Below are 17,060 nucleotides of genomic sequence, written 5' to 3'. Positions count from 1 at the left end.
GAATCTCCTTCCACAGCCCATGTATATCCTGTCTGTTTATCGAATCTCCTTCCACAGCCCATGTATATCCTGTCTGTTTATAGAATCTCCTTCCACAGCCCATGTATATCCTGTCTGTTTATCAAATCTCCTTCCACAGCCCATGTATATCCTGTCTGTTTATAGAATCTCCTTCCACAGCCCATGTATATCCTGTCTGTTTATAGAATCTCCTTCCACAGCCCATGTGCATCGTGCTCCATCATGGACTCTTCCCTTGGCAGTGGTGAACAACTCTGTTTTTGCAGGAAATGCCAGAGAAGTGAACTGAATCACTTATGCGTTATCTATGTTTTCTCACCTAAATGAGGACTGCATTTTCTACTCATATTTCTAGCAAATGAAAAGCAAAGAGGAACTTCCTTATTTAACACCCTTTGACCCAAAACCTTAATTCTTTCATTTATTCTCAGATGCCACCAAACCTTCTGTGTGTTTCCAGCATTTGTTTCAATTTCAAATTTGCAGCATGAGCAACATTTTCATTTTCATGGTTCATAGAGTTATCGAGTCATGCATAATTGAAATAGGCCCTTGAATTTTAATTTTTTATTTAGGTTTCACACACAGCCTGATGCAACCTCATACAAAGGTCATCAGGTGAAGATGACCTTGGGTACATTCCTTCCCCCCTCCCCCCCCTTTGTCTAGGGACTTGTGCGTTGTGATCCATCTGACCCGTTTAATCTTGGATCCCCAGATGAATCTGAAGACAGCTCGGGTGATTTCCAAGCTGGAGGACGAGGGAACGGGCCTTACTTGCATCAAGTGGAGCAGAGCTGAAAGCACCTCACACTGATGATCAGATTTTTCTCAGTTTCTGAGAGGAAGCATCCTGCCACAGTTTCAGTTTTCTGTTCTACCTTCCCAATATGCTCCAGCAAGTTCTTATACCTAAGTCCCTCAGAATCAGATCAGACACTGGATAGGTCAGGGTTAGGGTTAGGGTTCCGCACCCTCAGGGAATCAGATCAGACACTGGATAGGTCAGGGTTAGGGTTAGGGTTAGGGTTAGGGTTAGGGTCAGGGTCAGGGTTAGGGTCAGGGTCAGGGTCAGGGTCAGGGTCAGGGTTAGGGTTAGGGTTAGGGTCAGGTCAGTTGCTGAACAGCTCAGCCTCACACTTCATGTGATGCCAACTCAAATTATTTAGATTCTAATCAATCTGCAAACTGACCTCAGGTAAGAGCAGACAGTGACACGTCCATGTACAGGGAGGTTTCAATTTGGGTCCTTCCACTGCCTGGCAATGTCACCCCTCTTGTGCTTTCGTCCTTCAACAAAGGGATCTATATAGCACACCAACAAAACCCTGTCTGACTCCACACTTGATGGGGCATCTATTTATTTCCCACCTATTGATTTTATGTCTGCATTACAGATGTCTGCATAGAGAGTTGGATCCAATTCCTGACTTCCTCTCCAAGATCCATTTTTGGAGACTAATTCCATCGTGTAAGTGTGTAGTATCCTGGCAAAGGCTTTCTCCTGGTCCAAGATGGACCAAGCAGGCATCACTGAGCAGCGTGAGGTTATCAAATATCTTTCTGCCAGGTATAGCATAGGTTTGGTCTGGATGGATCAACTGTCCCAAAGCAGACTTGACCGTATTGGTGATGGCCTTGGAAAGGATTTTGTAGTCTACATTCAACAGCAAAATGGGTCTCTCTCCCCTTCTGCTTGTATGTGAGGGTAATGATGCCTTCCTGATGGAGTTTACATGCAAAGCATTGTACACTTCCAGCTGGTCTGGACTTATCCAGTCCCAAGGATCAGAGTACAACTCAGCCCAACTGGTCCATGTTGTAGAGAGCCCCATTTACCCATGCTTGGCCCATATCTCTCTAAATGTTTCTTCTTCATGTGCCTGACTAAATGTCTTTTAAATATTGTTAATGTCTCTGCCTCAACCACTTCCTCTGGCAGCTCATTCCATATACTGACCATTGTCTAGGTGAAATGTTAGCACTATTAAATAGGCTCATAGTAATAGTTTCCTATGAAGCCCTCCCCTTTCACCGTAGACCCATTCCTCTTGGTTCTTGATTTTATTCATTGCTTTTGTTCCATTACCATATCATTTTAAAAATGAATATAAATTACATTTCAATGATTAGAATAATACAATTTACCAAAGTGTGCAGTAGAATAAACAAACTTTGCCACTGGAAGGGCTGTTTCCATTTTTTTGAATTAAATGAATCTTGAACATTAAACCCATATTTTTTTCACAAAAACTAATTTCATTCACATACAACATGAGAACAGTGTAAAGCTACTTCCTAGATTTCTAACAAAATCCAGCTAGAAAGCAGCATCCAACATTAAGGATCGTCACCATCCAGGAGATCTCCTCATCTCTTCACTACCATCATTAAGGATGTAAAGAGCCTGAAGACTCACTCACGAAGTTTTAGGAACATGTTCTTCCCCTCTGTCATCAGATTTCCTTTTTTTTGTAATTTATTTTTTTATTGAAGTTCATCATCAAACAAACATTTCCATAAGATGTATTTCAGACATTGTATATATATATATATATATCATATAATCATATATATCACAAATCTCCACAAAGTATTTATCTGAGGTATACACTTATAGAAAAGAGTGGAAAGAAAAAACAAGCAAAAGGAAAGAACTATGTACAAGTCGGGAGTGATCTTTTTTTAACAACAGATTCATCGATTTGTGAGAATAAAATCAGGCCTATGAGGCATTATGTAGTTAAGCCATTTTTCCCAGTATGAATCAAATTGTTCCAGCTTATGATTAACAGATGCTGTTATCTTCTCCATTTTGTAAATGTCCATTGTCATTTCCATCCATGTATTTAAAGTTGGGCTCTCCTGTGATAACCATTTCCTAGTAAGAGTCTTTTTACCAGCCACCAACAGTATATTCATTAAATATTTATCTCTATTCAACCATTCTTGAGGTATATAACCAAAATATATGGTTTTACTCTCTAAGGGTATTTCACATTTAAAGATGTCTTGTAGGGCATTGTGTATCCCCCTCCAATAGTTTTTGATAACAGGGCAGTCCTAAAAAATATGATAATTGTTTGCATTTTGATTTCCACAATTTCTCCAGCAAACAGGGAGGTTACTATCATAATGGGATTTCTGAGAGGGTGTAATAAAATATCTTATCAAGTTTTACCATCCAAACTCCCTCCATTTCTGTGAACTGGTACACGTCCATTGATATCTCCATATTGTTGTCCATTCTTCCTCAGATATAATTATCCCCCTTCCTTCTCCCTTTTGTTTTAATGTATGAAGTCAAATGTGTTTTAAGATTTGACAACCCCTTATATATGCTTGAAATGATTCTACTACCATTATCTGAATTATATGCTTTTCTAAAGAGCTCTATCAAGCATGTACTTGCCTTGGTTACATTTTTAAGCATCCTATTAACATATTGTCGCATCTGTAAATACCGATAAAAATCTTGTTTTTCTAATAAGTGTTTCTCTTTAAGCATTTCAAAACTGAACAGTGTTCCTTCTTTCATTATGTTGCAAAGAACTGTTATTCCTTTAGCTGTCCAGTCCTTAAATCTAGCATCCAATTTATTTGGTGTAAAATCCGAGTCATATGCACACCATTTAAGAATTGCAATATCTCCCTCTAGATTATATTCTTTTATAGTAGTTTTCCATATTTTAAGAGTCAATTTCACCCATGGGTTATCAATAGTATTTATGTACCTTTGCAGGTTGTTATCAGCCAAAATTGCCTGTATGGGGATGGGAAGTACCCGCTCCTCAATGTTTTTCCATTGAGCGTCATATGATGGGTTGCACCAACGTATCACAGCTCTCAACTGTGCTGCAAAATAATAATCTCTAAGAGAAGGTAGGCCCCATCCCCCCTTTTCCTTGACTAATTGCAAAGTTTTGAGACGAACCCTAGGCCTTTTACCCTACCAAATATACCTTGATAGCATCTTGTTCCATTCATTGAATTGATTTTGATTAATCTCTACTGGTAGGGTGTGAAAGAGATATAACAGTCTGGGCAGTATATTCATTTTAATAGACTCAATCCTTGAACTGAGACTGAAAAAAGGAATCAGGTTCCATCTTGCCATATCTTCCTTAAATTTTTTATATAAAGGCTGATATATTACATTCTGATAATATTGCCAAATCTTTTGGCATATTGATGCCCAAATATTTGAAAGACTCTGTGTGCCATGCCCAGGGTTATCTACTTTTGATTTCTCTTGGTGGGCTATAGTAATATGAAAGTAATTGGGTTTTATCTATGTTGATCTTGTATCCTGATAATTGACCATATTGTTCAAAGGATTGCATCAATTTAGGTAAACGGTATGTTGGTTGCCCTAGATAGATCAAAATGTCATCCGCACAACAAGCCAATTTATGCTCTGTCCCTTTAATAGTAATTCCCCTGATATCTTCATTTTGTCTGATGTATTGAGCTAATGGTTCCAGATATAACGCGAAGAGTAGTGGTGACCATGCACAACCCTGTCTCGTGCCCCTTTCTAGGGTAAGACTATTTGATAAATATCCATTGATTTTAATCCTAGCAGTAGGATTGTCATATAGTGTCTGTATAGTTTTAATAATTGTGTCTTGGAAACCAAATCTATGTAAAACTCTGTTAAGAAAATTCCAATTAACTGAATCAAATGCTTTTTCAGCGTCCACGCTTATCACTATTGCTTCGATTTTTTTTGTATATGATCCCCACAATGTGAAGTGTCCTTCGTATATTGTCTTGTGTTTGGCGTTGTTGTATAAAACCTGTCTGATCGTTATGTATCAGTATGGGTAGAAACTCCTCTAATTGTTTGACCATGATGGAGGTAAATAATATCTAATCTACATTAAGAACGGATATTGGTCTAAATGACCCGCATTCCATTTTATCCTTGCCTTCTTTCGGTATAGCTGAGATTATCGCTTCCTTCCAACTGGGTGGCATTTGTGCCTTTTTTAGAGCCCAGTTCAGTGTGGGGAGTAAAACAGGAATTAACTAATTTTTAAATTCTTTGTACCACTCTGTCGTATACCCATCTGATCCTGGTGACTTGCTTAATTTAAGCCTACTAATTGCAGCTTTTAATTCAACTTCAGTTATGTCAGCAGTCATCATTCTATTTTATTCTTCGCTTAAAGTGGGTAACTCTAGAGAATTCAAGAAGGTGTCAATTTGGGTTATGCTTCCCCCTGGAACTTTGGAATACAGAGTTTTGTAAAACACTTCAAAAGCTTTTTGAATTTCACTTAGCTTATTTTTTTTATCATTTTCGTTCTTGGGTCCCTAATTCTATGAATTGTATTTTCTGCTATCTTTTTTTTCTGTTTCCATGCCAGTATTTTCATAGATTTTGATCCACTTTCATAATGTCTCTGTTTCAGAAACATTAAGATTTTCCTGATTTCTTGTGTAGCCAAAATATTTATTTCATTCCTAATTCAAGTCAAGTCAAGTCAAGTCACTTTTATTGTCATTTCGACCATAACTGCTGGTACAGTGCATGGTAAAAATGAGACAACGTTTTTCAGGACCATGGTGTTACATGACACAGTACAAAAAACTAGACTGAACTACGTAATAAAAAAACACAGAGAAAGCTCCACTAGACTACTGACCTACACTGGACTGTATAAAGTGCACAAAAACAGTGCAGGCATCACAATAAATAATGAACAGGACAGTAGGGCAAGGTGTCAGTCCAGGCTTCGGGTATTGAGGAGTCTGATAGTTTGGGGGAAGAAACTGTTACATAGTCTGGCCGTGAGAGCCGGAATGCTTCGGAGCCTTTTCCCAGATGGCAGGAGGGAGAAGAGATTGAATGAGAGATGCATAGGGTCCTTCATAATGCTGTTTCCTTTGCGGATGCAGTGTGTAGTGTAAATGTCCGTGATGGCAGGAAGAGAGACCCCAATGATCTTCTCAGCTGGCCTCACTATCCGCTGCAGGGTCTTGCGATCCAAAATGGTGCAATTTCCGAACCAGGCAGTGATGCAGCTGCTCAGGATGCTATCAGTACAACCCCTGTAGAATGTGATGAGGATGGAGGGTGGGAGATGGACTTACCTCAGCCTTCGCAAAACGTAGAGACGTTGCTGGGCTTTCTTTGCTATGGAGCTGGTGTTGAGGGACCAGGTGAGATTCTCCATCAGGTGAACTGCCGAATTCGGGAATTCGGCAGATACCCTCTGATTCCACGCGTTGCTACCACGTGGTGAGCGCCCTTGACCAGGAGACGGCCGCCCAGGTTGCGGATTTCATACAGTCGCCCCCGGAAGAAGGCAATTATGAAGCATTCAAAGCGCTGCTCATTGGGACCTTTGGGACCTTTGGCCTCTCGCGGCGTGAGCGGGGTGCCCACCTGCTTCACCTGGACGGTTTGGGAGACATTGATGAACGAGATGCTGGCCCTGGCTGACGGACACAAGCCCTGCCTCATGTTCGAGCAAGCGTTCCTAGAGCAACTGCCCGAGGACATACATCTGCTGCTGGCCGATGCAGATTTGAGCGACCCCCGGAAGGTGGCAGCCCGGGCAGACGTGCTGTGGCCATGCGCCCAACAGCGGACCAGACCAGGCCTGGCAGGGGGGCGCACACAACACAGAGGCAGGAGTGAGGAGGCCAGTGAAAGTGGTGTTTCTACCACCAGCGGTGGGGCACAAAAGCCTGCCATTGTCGCCCTCTCTGCAAGGGGCAGGGCCAGGGCCAGCTGCCGCTAATGACTATGGTGGCTGGCCACCAGGACAGCCTCTTGTACGTCTGGGACAAACAGTCGGGACGCCATTTCTTGGTCGACACCGGAGCGGAAATCAGCGTCTTGCCCCTGATGGGGTACGACACCCACAACAGGAAGCCAGGACCCACCCTGAGGGCCGCAAACGGCAGCACGATACGGACCTACGGCACCCGCACAGTGCAGCTGCAGTTCGGCGCCAGCCGGTTCACGTGGGACTTCACACTGGCCGCGGTGGCCCAACCACTCCTGGGGGCGGACTTCTTGCGAGCTCACAGCCTGCTGGTCGACTTGCAAGGGAAAAGACTGGTACATGCCGAGACTTTCCAGACATTCTCCCTGGGTGAAACCAAGTTGCCGGCCCCACACCTGGACTCCATCACGCTGTCGGACAACGAATTCACCAGAATCCTGGCAGACTTTCCATCGATTCTGGCACCGCAGTTCACGGCAGCCATGCCCAGACACGGGGTACAGCACCACATTCCAACCCAGGGATCATCCCTCCATGCCCGCGCACGAAGGCTCCCCCCGGAAAAGCTCCGCCTGGCGAAGGAGGAGTTCAAGAGGATGGAGGAATTGGGGATCGTACGGAGGTCCAACAGCCCATGGGCCTCCACCCTGCACATGGTGCCCAAAGCAGCCGGGGGTCGGAGACCATGCGGCGACTACCGCAGACTGAACGAGGCTACAACTCCAGACCGCTACCCCGTGCCGCACATACAAGACTTTGCAGCAAACCTGCACAGGGCAAGAATCTTTTCCAAAGTAGACCTCGTCCGGGGATACCATCAAATCCCGGTGCACCTTGAAGACATCCCCAAAACAGCACTCATCACCTTGTTCGGCCTGTTCGAGTTCCTCCGAATGCCGTTCGGCCTGAAGAATGCCGCACAGACATTCCAGCGGCTAATGGATACGGTGGGATGTGACCTGGACTTTGCATTCATCTATTTGGACGACATCCTTATAGCCAGCAGTTGTCGTTAGGAACATCTGTCCCACCTCCGCCAGCTCTACTCCCGCCTGAGTGATTTCGGCCTCACGATCAACCCGGCCAAATGCCAGTTCGGTCTCGATGCCATCGACTTCCTGGGCCACAGGATTACCAAAGACGGGACAACACCTCTGCCCACCAAGGTAGATGCGATCCGCCACTTTGCCCGGCCCAACACGGTCAAAGGCCTGCAGGAGTTCATTGGTATGGTGAACTTCTACTACCGTTTCCTCCCCTCAGCAGCCCGTATCATGCGCCCTTTGTACACCCTGATGTCGGGTAAAGGCAAGGACATTACTTGGGACGAGGAGGTTGCGGCCGCTTTCGTTAAAGCCAAGGAAGCCTTGGCAGATGCCGCGATGCTGGTGCACCCCGGAATGGACGTTCCGACCGCCCTCACAGTGGACGCATCCGACACAGCAGTCGGTGGAGTGCTGGAGCAACTCATCGAGGGGTGCTGGCAACCCCTGGCGTTCTTCAGCAAACACCTACGACCACCCGAACTCAAGTACAGTGCTTTCGACCGGGAGCTGTTGGCACTGTATCTGGCAATCCGGCATTTCAGGTACTTCTTAGAAGTTCACCGCATTCACGGACCACAAACCGTTGACCTTCACATTCACGAAGGTGTCCGATCCCTGGTCGGCTCGCCAGCAGTGACATCTGTCCTACATCTCCGAGTACACGACGGACATCCAGCATGTCTCGGGGAAGGACAACGTCATGGCGGACGCACTCTCCAGACCAGCTGTCCAGGCCCTGTCCCTGGGGGTGGACTATGCAGCACTGGCGGAGGCACAGCAGGCAGACGACGAGATGCCCAGCTACAGGACCGCAGTCTCGGGTTTGCAGCTGCAGGACTTTCTCATAGGCCCAGGTGAGAGGACCCTCCTATGTGACGTGGCTACTGGCCAAACTCGCCCCATCATCCCGGCAGCCTGGAGGCAGCGAGTTTTCGACTCCATACACGGTTTGGCGCACCCATCTATCAGGACAACCATCTGGCTGGTCTTCAGCAAGTTCACGTGGCACGAACTTCGCAAACAGGTCAGTGAATGGGCCAGAAGGTGCGCACAGTGCCAAACAGCCAAGGTACAGCGGCACACTAAAGCCCCGCCACAGCAGTTCCACCCCATCCACCGGAGGTTCAACCACATTCATGTGGATGTCGTGGGCCCCCTACCAGTGTCCCGAGGAGTGTGGTACCTCCTAACTATGGTAGACCGGTTCACGAGGTGGCCAGAGGCGGTCCCGCTTACCGACACATCTGCCGATTCCTGCGCCCGAGCACTGATTGCAACCTGGGTAGCACGCTTTGGGGTACCGGCCCACATTACCTCCGACAGAGGCGCCCAGTTCACCTCCAGCCTGTGGTCGGCTGTGGCCAGCCTGTTGGGAACGCAGCTGCACCACACTACTGCCTACCATCCACAGTCGAATGGACTAGTGGAAATCTTCCACCGTCACTTGAAGTCGGCTCTCATGACCCACCTGAGAGGACCTAACTGGGTGGACGAGCTTCCCTGGGTCCTGCTTGGAATTCGTACCGCGCCCAAAGAGGATCTGCACGCCTCATCGGCTGAGTTGGTGTACGGCGCACCCCGGCCATCCCGGGAGAATTCATACCAGCCCCAAGGGGGCAAGAGGAAGAACCCACAGCAGTCCTGGACAGACTACGTGAAAGGCTCGGCAAGCTGGCCCCCGTACCGACTTCACAGCACGGACGGACCCCGACTCATGTACCCAAAGACCTGCAAGACTGTAAGTTTGTGTTTGTACAAAGGGGCGGACACCGGGCACCGCTACAGCGGCCGTACGAGGGGCCATTCAAGGTGATCAACAACAACGGGTCCACGTACTTTCTGGACATTGGGGGGAAGAGGAGGTTTTCACGGTGGACCGACTCAAACCAGCCCATGTGGACTTGGCGCAGCCGGTCGAGGTTCAGGCACCGCGGCGCAGAGGCAGACCTCCCAAACAGAGTCCGACCCAGACTGTGGACATTGGGGGGGGGGGGGGGTGTATCGCCAGTTCTGGGGGGGGGGTTATGTTGCGACCCACTTTCTGCACAGGCAAACCGGCTCACAAATAGCCAGCACACGGGGAGAGACTTTGGTAATGCACCTCTGACATCATTTCCGCCCGGAGAGGGCAGGCGCTAGGGATTAAATGGCAGCGCCGCGAAGTTTGAATAAACTAGTCTCGAAACGACTTACCGACTGCGTGTGGTCGTCTCTAGCTCTGTATGTAGTACATCGCTATATTACCATAATATCAGTAACTTTCTGAAAGTAACCAATATCACTTCCCGGGGGTGCATATATATTCAATAGAGTAACTGAATTGCCAACTATATTCCCCCTTACCGTAATATATCTGCCCTTTTTATCTCCCATTTTGAATACTTTTTCAAAATTTAGCTTACTTGAGATAAGAATAGCAACTCCTCTCCTGTGTCCTGATTTATATGAGGAGAAAAACAGATTAGTGAAGCCCATTCTCTAGTTTTTTATGCTCATTATCACTTAAATGAATTTCCTGTAAATATACTACATGGGCTTGTTCTTTTTTCATTCTGGATAAAATTCTCTTACATTTGATTGGGTTTAATAGCCCTTTGACATTAAAAGAAATGAATTTTACCTTTTCCTTAGCCATCTATATTTATCTGTCAATGTATCATTGAAATTAGAATAAAACTTAATCGATCTACTCCCTGAACAAATAAGAACCAAGAAATGCAAATAATAACAAAAATGGCAACGAACGTGTGATTCCAAGGCTGAGGTCTCTAGTAGATGACCCTGCATTGACACACACATATATATTACATACATACACATACATGCACACATATATATATATATATATATATATTCTCATTTTGGTGGGGAAAAAGGAGTAAGTGAGCAAATAAAGAATAACAACTAAGTAATATAAAATCCACATTATAATAAGTATTTCTCGAGATAGGTATATCACCGTGTACTTTTGCTTCCGTTTAGCTTCTCAACATTTTTAAAGTTAGCCAAACCTTATGGCTCTTCTGAAGGGAGTGAGGACTGTCTTTGGGAAACTCCTGCTCTCTTCCTGATATATTTCTCTTGGCCTCCTCTCGTCTTCTGCCTTCTCGTTTCTCACAGTATTGCTCAAGCAGAGCGGGATAATATCTCAGCCAGGCTTTCCCTCATTTTGGTCACGCTGACGGGCAACCCTCTGGCCTTCATGTCTGTAGTCGCCTCTTCCACTGTGGTACAACCGTGTCTCATTGTCATAAAACACTCGAAGTTTAGCAGGGTACGGAGTTTGAAATCTAATTTTTTTTTGCTTTAGTACTCGCTTTACTTCAGAGTATTCTTTGTGTTTCTGCAGGACCGCGGGGGGGGGGGGTAATCTTGGTCGAAATATATTAATTTATCGTCTGAAAACACTCTCTTCTTACCCCAGGCCCTTCGTAGAATCTCTGCCTTGGTGCTGTACCGAAGGAATTTAATTATTATTTAGCGTGTCTTTCTATCCCGGGAAGGTTTCAGGATGAGCGCACGATGGGCTCTTTCGACTTCCAGCTTCATAACTGAGGGAAGATCCAGTGCATCCCGCAGTAACTTTCCGACAAACTCCGTCATAGACGAGCCCTCTGCTCCTTTGGGAACGTTGTAGATTCTGATATTTTTCCGCCGTGATCTTCCCTCCAGGCTAAGCAGTTTACCTTCTTGGTGATTTAATATTTTTATTGTCTTACTCAGTATCCATTCCACGTTTTGAACGCGATCTTCCACCTTCTCAATTCGAGTCTCTGCCACCGCTATTTTTTGATTAACGCTGGTGATCTCTGACTTAATATCACGGAGCTGCTGCTCTATTTCTTTCTGGAAGTCCCTTATCTCTTTCAGGATTTCGAACATATTCGCCGCTTCGCCTGAACGAGGCCCAGCGTCCGCCTCGCTAGCACGCGGTCAGGTAGGAGAGCCGCTCGCTGCACTCCTCTCAGTCGCAGGCTCCACAGTGTCGCTTTTTTTATTTCCATTCTTTTTCCCCATTCTTGCCCCTCTTTTCAGTTCAAATATTTTTCAAAAAATACTGTGTTTGATGGGTTAGCGGGGCTTAATACGCGTTTTTCCGGAGGAGCTAGTGACTGAAGCTGCCATTCTCGACGATGACATCACCCGAACCAGGACATTCAGATTTCTGAATGATCGATGTACACATCACCACCTTACTGTTCCCCTTTTGTACTGTTTATTTTTTATTGTAACATAGGATTTTTTTAATGTCTTGAACATTCTGCTGTCACAGAACAACAAATTTCACAACATACATCAGTGATGATACACTGATTTGGGTATTTTGGTGAAAGACTTGATGGGTTACAAAGTTCTTTCTTATTAGTTCATGTCTGAGAGTTCACTGTACTTACCTTTAACCTTTGCCATTTTAGGGGGTGCAAATTTGAATCAACCTCCTTTGGTTTCTTGTGAACACTCAGAAGGACTGCATAACTGGTCACACTGAACTGATGCATGTAGTGCTCCCGTCTAAAGGAGGAGAGGAAATATCAGAGCTTGTGACCAGTTCTCCTTCAAACCCCAATGATCTACCCATGGCTCTTCCTATTCTCATCTCAACTCTGCTTTGCTTGAGATTGTAGTGTCGCCGTATACAGAAAAAGGCCCTTCAACTTACATATACATCAGGGGTACCCACTCTTTCTTATGTCATAGAGCCTTACCATTACCCAAGGGTTCTGTGGAGCCCAGGATGGGAAGCCCTGATGGACATACATGATGACCATCAGGCACTTGTCTCTTAATCCCATTTATCAGCCCTGGGACTAGAGCTTTCTGTATCTTCACAATTCAATTATTTGTCTAGATGACTCTTCAACGCCTCGAAGGTACCCGCCTGTACAACCCTTTCAGGCAGTGTTCCACATTCCAACCAGCCTTTGGATAAAAAATATTTCCCTTAGATCCCCTCTGTACTTCGTACCCCTTTTCCTCAAACCCATCCCCTCTAGGTTCAGTTACTTCTGCTATGTGGAACAGCCTCCCACCATCTACCCTACCTACGCCTCCTCACACCTACAAAGATAGCACTCAGCTCTGCTATGCTCTGGAACCTGATCCTAAATTGTCAGATGCTTATCTGGCTTTTGGTAATGATCATCAAGATCCAAGATGGCGGCACGACTCAGCTTGCAGCGGCCACTCTGGAAGCTGATTATCTGTTATTTGTGAAGTGGGGTGCTGTGCGTAATCATAATCGATTGAAAACGGATGTGGGAGCACAGAGAAACATCGGGAAATTCCAGGAAGGCCTTCTTCGTTGCTGCTGCTGCTGTGAGGTCCGGGTCTCTGCTGGGAAGAGCAGGCCCCCAGTCCTCGGGGTCGTGTTGCCGATGGCCATTGGCGGGGCCGTCTTAATACGCTTGGTATTAAAACTGTGGTGATTTCTTTTGAACTTTACAATCCTTTAACATCTTGGACTATTTTTACTGTGCCCATAGTCTGTCTTTTATCAATTATGCTATTATTTGCACTGTTGTAACTATATGTTGTAATTATGTGGTTTCGTGCAGGTCTTATAGCTTTAGTTTTTGGTCTTGTTTGTCTGGTGGATTTGGAGCTCCTTTCCAGGGAACGCGCTAGACGGTAGCGCAACATTAATACTCAGCAGCCTCTCCGGACTCTGGATTGGGGATTGCCAAACATTACGTGGATTTTCTGGTGTAGTCTGTTTTGTCGTGTGCTTTTGTGATATCATTCTGGGGGAACGTGGTCTCATTTTTTAACTGCATTGCATTTGTGGTTTCTAAATGACGATAAACTGAATCTGAATGAATATTAGGAAGACCAAAGTCTTTATTTCACAAACTCTATCTCTCGTTCTATCCTTGTCCAGTAAGAAGTTGAATCAGACTATTCCCTGACTGAGTCAAACAAAATGTGGAATTGATTCCCTCAAAACAACTGGATTGTCACTGAGAACACATCTGGTGCCCTGAGGTCCCTTGGAGAAAGGAAATTCATCAACTGCAGCCAGTTTACTCTTGCAGTATGAGAATCTATACTCACTTGGTTGGTTTTAAAACCATAAGATATAGGAGCAGAATTAGGCTATTCAGCCCATCGAGTCTGCTCTGCCATTCCATCATGGCTGGTCCAGTTCCCTCATTCTTCTCCTTCTCCCCATACCCTTTCACAACTTGACTAATCAAAAACCTAGCAACTTCTGCCTTAAATGCACCCAGTGACTTGGCCTCCACAGCCGCCTGTGGCAATGAATTCCACAATTTCAACACCCTCTGGCTGAAGAAATTGCTCCTCATCTCCATTCTAAATGGATGTTCCTCTGTTTTGAGGCTTTGCCCTTTGGGCCTAGACTCCCCACTAAAGGAAGCAGTCATAGAAAAGTACAAGACAGAAATGGGCCCTTTGGCCCATCTAGTCCATAACAAACTATTTAAACTGCCTACTCCCCGCAACCTGTACAGGGCCCATAGCCTTCCATACTCCTAGCATCCATGTACTCATCCAAACTTCTCTAAAAAATTGAAATCAAGCTCGTTCCATACTCTCACAATCCTCTAAGTGAAGAAGATTCCCCTCATGTTCCCCTTGAACTTTCACCTTTCACCGAATGCTATTAAGCATATACATAATAAAGAGTTTGATTTCACAGTGTGCAATGTGGGCAGTTTGCACGGAACTGAAAGGAAGTTGCTGAACTGGGGAGAGCGCGTTGAAGTGTAGAACGAGAAGCCATGACTCTCCTGTTAATAAATGTGCTAGTGTATAAGCCCACAAAAAGTTTGTCTTTCTTAAAGAACAAACATAACATGGTGTCAGAGCATGCTGCCACGAAGTTCACCAAGAAATTGAGGCGAGAACCTAAAAAAATCCCCTCAAATATAAGCGAAGTCCTCCTGCACCCATGCAGTTTACTGGCATTTAATTCAAACGGAAGTTCAATATATATTTAATCACTGACACTTCAAACGGTGGTTCAATATATATTTAATTACTAACACTTCAAACGGTAGTTCAATATATATTTAATTACTAACACTTCAAACGGTGGTTCAATATATATTTAATTACTAACACTTCAAACGGTAGTTCAATATATATTTAATTACTAACACTTCAAACGGTGGTTCAATATATATTTAATTACTAACACTTCAAACGGTAGTTCAATATATATTTAGCAGCGACCAGAGCCAGAGGGGTGGAGGAAAATTGAAAACCATCAATCTTTCTACACGTAAAATAGAATACCTGCAGATTCTGGGAATCAAAGCACTACACTCAAAATGCTGGAGGAACTCGGCAGGCCGGGCAGCATCTGTGGAAAAGAGTACAGTCAACATTTTGGGCTGAAACCCTTCATAAAGACCCACTTTTCCATAGATGCTGCCTGGCCTACTGAATTCTTCCAGCATTTTGTCTTTATTTGGCTGCCGGTGACGTGGTGTTCCACAGGGTCTGATTCTTTTTACATTATATGGCAATGATTTGAATAATGGAATTGAAGGCTTTGTTGCAAATTGAGACCTCCAGTTTTGTTGAGCAGTACAAATGCAACAAGTGCACTACAGACAGGAGATCCTGTGGGCGTGAACAGGACACCCGGATGGCATGCTGCCACCCAGGTGCCAGGGTCAGGGACATCTTGGATCACACCCACAACATTTTGGAGAGGGAGGGAGAGCAGCCAGATGTCTTGGTACATATTGGTACCAGTGACACAGGAAGGAAAAGCAAAGAGTAACTGAAAAGAGAATTTAGAGAGCTAGGCAGAAAGCAGGACCTCCTGAGTAGTAATCTCTGGATTGCTATGCATGCCATGTGCCAGTGAGGGGAGAAGCAGGATGATTTGGCAGATTAATGTGTGGCTGAGGAGCTGCTGCAGGGCACAGGGCTTCAGGTTCTCAGATCACTGGGATCTCTTCTGGGGGAGGTATGACCTGTACAGGTTGCCCCTGAACCTGAAGGGGACCAATATTCTCATGGGCAGGTTTCTTAGAGCTGTTGGGGAGGGTTTACACTAATAATGGCAGGGAGGTGGGAACCAGAGTGAAGGAACTCAGGATAGGATGGATGGTAAAAAAAGCAAAGATAGCGTGCAGTCAGGAAGACATAATTGCAACCAGCAGGGTGAGTGTCAGTGCGTTGGGGATGCAGAATCAAAAAGGGTAGCAAATAAAGCCCTCAAAATACGAAGTATAAAAAATAAGGTGAATGATCTTGTTGTACTATTACAGATTACCAGGTATGAGGTTGTGGCCATCACTGAATCGTGGCTGAAGGATGGTTGTAGTTGGAAGCTGAATGTCCACGGTTACACGTTGTATCGGAAGGATAGGAAGGTAGGCAGAGGAAGTGGCACGGCTCTGCTGGTAAGGGGTGGCATCAAATCAGTAGAAAGTTGAGACATAGGATTGGAAGATGTTGAATCCTTGTGGAAACTGAAGGGTAAAATGACTCTGGTGGCAGTTATAGACAGGCCTCCAAGCAGTAGCTGGGATGTGGACCAGAGATTACAACAGGAAATAGAAAAGGCGCGTCAAAAGGGAATGTTATGATAGTCACGGGAGATTTCAACATGCAGGCTGATTGGGAAAATCAGGCTGGTAATGGATCCCAAGAGAGTGAGTTTGTTGAATGCCTAAGAGATGGCTTTTTAGAGCAGTTTGTCATTGAGCCTACTAGGGGATCAGCTATACTGGATTGGGTTTTATGTATTGAACCGGAGATGATCAGGGAGCTTAAAGTAAAAGAATCCTTAGGAGGCAGTGATCACAATATGATTGAGTTCAACTTGAAATTTGATAGGGGGAAAGTAAAGACTGACGTACGGTTTTTCAGTGGAGTAAAGGAAATTACAGAGGTGTGAGAGAGGAGTTGGCCAAGGTAAATTGGAAGGAGATGCTGACAGTGATGACAACAGAGCAGCAATGGTGTGAGTTTCTGGGAATAATGAGGCAGGTGCAAGATAGATGTGTTCCAAAAACAAAGAAAGACTCAAATGGTGGCTGACAAGGAAAGACAAAACTAATGTAAAAACAAAAGAGAGGGCATACAACAAAGCAAAAATTTGCAGGAAGATAGAGGATTGGGAAACTTTTAAAATCTTACAGGGAGCAACTAAAAGAATCGTTAGGAGGGAAAAGATAAAATATGAAAGTAAGTCAGCAAACAATATCAATATCAAAGTGGATAGTAAAAGCTTTTTCTAGTAAAAAAGAGAGCTGAGAGTGGACATAAGACCACC

This window comes from Hemitrygon akajei, chromosome 22 (assembly GCF_048418815.1).
Source record: "Hemitrygon akajei chromosome 22, sHemAka1.3, whole genome shotgun sequence".
Taxonomy (NCBI): Eukaryota; Metazoa; Chordata; class Chondrichthyes; order Myliobatiformes; family Dasyatidae; genus Hemitrygon; species Hemitrygon akajei.
The sequence above is the reverse complement of the archived record's forward strand: the minus strand, read 5'-3'. Positions refer to the sequence as shown.